Source organism: Coturnix japonica, chromosome 4, assembly GCF_001577835.2.
Source record: "Coturnix japonica isolate 7356 chromosome 4, Coturnix japonica 2.1, whole genome shotgun sequence".
Lineage (NCBI taxonomy): Eukaryota > Metazoa > Chordata > Aves > Galliformes > Phasianidae > Coturnix > Coturnix japonica.
This window is the reverse complement of record NC_029519.1, coordinates 23,435,210-23,441,209: the sequence shown is the minus strand read 5'-3', so window position 1 is coordinate 23,441,209 and position 6,000 is coordinate 23,435,210.

The following is a 6,000-nucleotide window of genomic DNA, read 5'->3' as shown; positions in this document are numbered from 1 at the left end:
ATCAGCAGCAGTTAATCCAGCATGAAAATTGAGTCTACAAAGACTGGATCTCAATAGACTAGGGATTTGTGTCTCCCTCGCAAGCCAGATTCTTCAGCTTTTGTAGATTGGGTATAGATAATATTTTTCTATTGTTGCTATGTTTTCTATTTATTTCTTCTTCTTCTTCTTTTTTTTTTTTTTTCTCTTTTCTTCTTTCTTTCTTCTTTTATTTTCTTCCTTTCATCATAACGAATTGAGAATCTGTCTTCACATTATTAGAATCATAGAATGGTCTGCGTTGAAAAGTACCTTAAATATAATCTAGTTTCAACACCCCTGCTGTAGGCAGGATTGCCAGCCACTAGACCAGGCAGCCCAGAGCCACATCCAGCCTGTTATCATCAACCTAATTGCCTTCACAAACATGTATGACTGATAGTACTACCTAAAGCCATTCTAAAAGATGTTGCTGATACACATTCCAGGTTGGGCTTATTAGCCTCCCCCAAACCCATAGATAACTGATCCTGGTTGTTCCAAGGAACATATGTGAGGTGAATCAGTGAGAGAATGCAGATCTGAATGTCCAGTACCTTGTTATAAGGTGCAGTCTCTCTTATAGTCTACAAATTTTTATTTTTTCGAATTACTTGGTTTCTTTACTAAGAAGAGAATATCAGCCCTTCATAATACAGAAAGTTAGAAGTCTTCCTTTCCTCTGGAGACTGTGTAACTTTAATTGTTGTGTTTTCTTTGATATGTTCTGTTAGTGTGATCTGCTGCAAACTGAAGAGTTAACATGTTTTGCTGTTTATGTTCCCAACTATGTTTTTCTGAACACAATGACTAATGGTCTCTAAAGGAAACTAAATCTTAAAAGGAAAAACAAGTAAATTTAAAGGGGATATGTATACAAAGAGAAGAACATTGTATTTATCACAGGCTCCTAATTATGATGAATGGCACAATGTTATTAGACTGCTCTTGTCAGCGTGAGTTTGCTTGTTACTATAAAGTTTTAATGTAACATCAGTTTGGTGAATGATCATCTAATATTTTCATTGTTCAAAGTGTACTATCCACAAATATAAACATTTCATTTAGCTTCATGCCTACAAGATAAAGTTAGATAGGCTGATGGTACAGTATAAAGGTATGGTATCATGCTGTAGTAACCTGGAGAGGGTGGCCTCAGATTTACTCTTTGTTGTGTGTTAAACAAGTTGGAGCAAACCGATTTTGAAATGATTAATTAAACTAGACTTCCAATTGTGCTTCAGGGGTGGTAGATTTAAAATACAGTAGAAGTAGAAGATAATGGTAGGCTACAGAACCTGGGATCTGACTGTTGTGGTTTTATTCTTTGACAGTAATCACAGTCAATGGAGATTTTCACATACTTCAGATAATATTATGCATTTTATGGGAAAGAAACCAGTTCACTCAATTCACTCTCCTGATTTATTTTTTCTAGAGAGGTAGTACAAGGAAAACATCAGTTTGTGTTTGAAAAAAAAAAAAAGAAAGAAAAAAGTTTGTGTGGTTCTACCTGTAACATCTTCTCATTTGAGGCAGATGAGGACAAAGTAAAATGGAGACAGGGCTTTATCTAATGACATATCTAGCAAAAAGCAGATAATTTGTAGAGTATTAATCCCTTGACAAAGGGGAAATTTGCTCCAATATTTTTATATTTCACTTATATTGTCACTTATTGCTCCACTTACTTTGCATGATTGTCTTCCCTTTCTAACTGCTAGTTTTAGTATATTGAGGATCTAGCCTTGGCATAGAATTTATGTCAGCAGAGGTCCCACATTACAGAAAAATTTTTGCCCTAGCTCATCTTTTGGATTTCTTGATAAGAAAAGGAAAATAAGACAATCCCAAATCAAACAGCTCTTCTGAACAGTCAAGATGAAAAAAACATTATTGACCGAAAAAATACATTCCTCCATTTGGTTAATGCAGTGCACATGATGGCAAGGTAAACATACACTCACTGTGCTTTCAGAATGGAAACTATAAGGAGTAAGGTCAGCTGGAGAAAGGGATGGGAGGGTGAAACAGAGCTTACATTATTTGTGGAAAATGCAAAACAATTTCTGTGGAGAGCATCAGTGAACTTGTAGTGTTAACTGGCTGTTTGGGCAACCAGCTGAGGAGAGTGATAAGTTTAGTGAGTGTAGACAGACAAGAAAAATTAGCAGATGAAGGAACTGTGACGGGAACAAAATGTTCAGAGCTTGTTCTTGAAATTCTGCTATGATCTTTTCTTGTTCTCTCCAACCAGCAAAGAGATTATCCCTATTCCTGAAGCTGCAGTGGAAAGAAATGGCAGCACAACCTTAAACATACAAATTCCTTGACTGGGGAATCATTTCATATTGTAAGAAATATTTTTTTTCTTTTTCAAGAAAAATTCTTAAAAAGCATATTGTTGTGTTAATGGGCTCACAAGACAAGAATGTGGACCAAAAATAATGACAGATTTACTAGGAAGAACACACAAATCCTACTACTACAAAAGATACACTTGGTATCATCAGTCTCAAGAAATTGGTGCTTGCTTTATATTGAAACAAGCTCTTTTGCTCTCAGTTTTGTGATGTGTTTGTAAGTTATTACAGTGAACACTAACTTTTTTTGTTCGCTGTCTTCTCTCATGGTTTATTTTTTTTCTTACTGCAATTTCATCTGATTACTGCTGCTTCACATTTCCTTCGTATGATGTTAACTACTTATTAGCTGTCAATATTTGCTTCTAAAGGGAAGCTGTCTATGTTTTTTATTTACAGATTTCAACTTACTGAATAAATACTGCCTAATATGTATATATAAAAATATATGTATATTTATTTATTTATTTATATTAATAGTAGATCATTATCAGTGACAAGGCTAGGGAATTTTCTTTTTGCTTTCCTGTACCAAACATCATATTCTTTTCTGCTGCGGAAAGCCAACTTGTAAAAGGGTTTCAAGTCTGTTTATGAGTTTATTTTACATAACAATATAATTTTCCAACACCACAGGCTGGATAACATTACAGATTTAAGTATTACTATCAAAACACAAAGGAAAGTAATTCTCCTTTCCAGATTCCTTTACATTTGTTGATAAACAAAAACCCCTCTGCTCCCTAAGAATCAAACCAAGAAAGTCTTTATGTGCATTGACAAAAAATGTATCTTCCTATTAGATATATAACACTACAGAAAATATTTACCATTTCTTTGCTAAGAATTTGATTGCAATATTACTTTTGGTAAAAGTTACAATATTATTAAAAAATAAAGCAAAAAAAAAAAATTGAAAAAAAATTACAGTGAAAGAACAATCTTTGAATGAATGGCAACAATCCACAATCCACTTCTCTCTAAACTAATCTTCATTTGGATTTCTTGGTGATTCTGTTTTATAAGGTAAAGACCACATAGACTACACTTATGTAATACTTGGCGAGTAACTGTTCTGTAATGTAAATAATTCCAAAGGATTTTGTTTCATTTATTACTATCATGTAAAAATATTATATACAATGATATGAATGATAAAATATTCTGTAATCCATTTGTGAACTCTACAAGCCCATTTAGTAGAACTTTTTCATGTCTTCATCAATCTTACTTTCCAGGTATTTTGAGCACTGTTGCAAAGGCTTTAAATGGCTAGTTTAAAAGTAGCTGCTGTCTAAAAATATTTAGTACCTTCAGTATCTGCTACAACAGAGTCACAGAAATAATGAGTGGAGGAACATCATCAGCAAAATAGCACATATGTAAATTATTTCTTGTTCTTCAGATCCCAAATACCTCTGGCTTTTTTTTTTTTTTTTTTTTTTGTGTGTGTGTGTGTGTGTGTGTTTTCCCTTGTCCATGATTTTGAGTACATACAATGCTATGATTGTTTTAATCCTCCACTTATTGTGTTCTCAAATCAACTATTCTGAGTAGAAAAGTCAGGATACAAATACTTGTAGCCACTAGAAGACATGATGGTGAGGAAGTGGTGCTTGTGTGCTAGCAAATTTCCATTTATTAAATTCCCATAGTCTGTTATCTCTTTTCTGTCTCATGCCCTAAACACCCTAAAGTCCTTTCTTCATAAAGCTATCAGAAAGCTACATAGGCTCTGTCTTAAAAGGAAAACAGCTAGAAGTTAACTTCTTTGCTCTTCTTCAACTCACCTTAGTTTGCTCTGCCATAATACAAAAGCTCAGTGAAATGGAATGCTAAATTCTAACTGGATTCTAGTGGCTAAGGCCACTCCATCTTCCTTTAAGTCACTGATTCCACAAACGGATGGGACATTTGAATTTTCTAAGGGACATGGAGAAGATGTTCAGCTACTTCACAGAGTTTAGGGACCTACACACAGAAATTGCTTTTCTGTCCAACTTTTCTAATAAAAAAGGTTGTTTAGGAGGGCCAGAAGCAAAATATTTTTAGATCAGACCTTGACAGATAGGTAGAATTACAGCAAATCCAGTTATAGCATACTTCACTATAGTGTGCTTCATTTTAGTAATAAAGAAAATTTTTTGCTACTGTGCTTATAGTTTTTATTTGGTGTTGTTTTATAAATAACTGTAGCCTAGGCTTTTACACCAATAAGAAGATTATTAGCAAAGAAGAGTTCATAAAGGTGGAAAAAATAGAAAATGCAAATAAAATATAAGAAAAGTGCTCTGAAATATTAAATAGAAAAGACAGTGGAAAGTGAGGTGAGATAAAGGGGTGGTAAGTGTACTATGTGTAGGAAAAAAGAAACAAACCTTCACATTACTTCTGCCATACCTTGTTGCACAATAAAGTAACAAAAAATTCTCATCAGAAATGCTCTTTTGTTATTTTAAGCATTTCCTATTGTTGCTCCTAGATAACAACCTCTTAAAAGGGACAGTTTCCAGCCACAGGTGTCAATTTATATTCTTTTCTATATGTGGGCAATCTGAGAAGCAGGAAAAAAATATCGTACTCTATGATACTCTCCTAAAACATAGTGTCTGTACTGAAATCATGAACTATGTCAACTGGGAATCATACATTTCTATTGAAAAATACATGGTGAGACAATATTTTAAGATAGCTGATTTCTTTTTTCAGTCTTTCATAGGAAGGGAAGCAGCTACAGTACAAAAAATTGAATATGTTTAAGATCTGAACCATGGATTGGAACCACCTTCACATTCTGAATTTGTAAAGCATCCAGCTTTGTGGAGTATTGCTCCACTTGTGGGAACCCTTGCTGCACTGGAGACTTTTGGAGATTCCTTTCATTGTTGTCTTCCATTATACTCCTTCAAATGGTTCAAGTCGTGGCTTATTGTTATTTGAAAGTAATTATGTGTTTAATAGATTAGCTTCAGAAAAGCCTGGTTGCTATGAAAAAATAAGGAAACTGGTGGCTAGCAGCCAAAATATTTGGCATCCGTGAGAATGTAAAAATTTTGCTTGATGTATCTTTGACAAGTGATAGGCAATAGTAAAGGTCGTCTTGGATCCTTTTTTATTATTATTATTCTATTTTAAAATAATAAAAAAAAAATATTTTTATTTATTTATTTATTTATTTGACTTAGCTACCCAGGATTCCCCCTGTTGCATGGTGGATGATTGCTCCCCAGACTGCTGTGTGACCAGGAATGTCAGTGCAGAGGGCAGATATGCTGAAATCAGGAAGAAGACATTTGAGATCTCCTTTATTTGTGGTAAAAGAAAGTTGTACAGCATCTACCGCAGCAAATGTACATGAATTAAGAAAGAATCTAATACATGAGAAACTTTAAAATTCCAATATTTATTTTTTTTTTTTTTCACTTCAGAAAATACCAGAAATAAATGCGAAAAAATTTTGAAGACTCATAAAAATAACTTCTTTATATCTTCTTTATTAAAATCATGAATTATAAGCAAGAATTATAAGCATGACAGAGTCAGACTTAACTGTTAGTTTGACCAGATTTAGTAGAAAACAGTGAAATGTGTGTGTGGTCAGACAACAGGTAAAATTTGG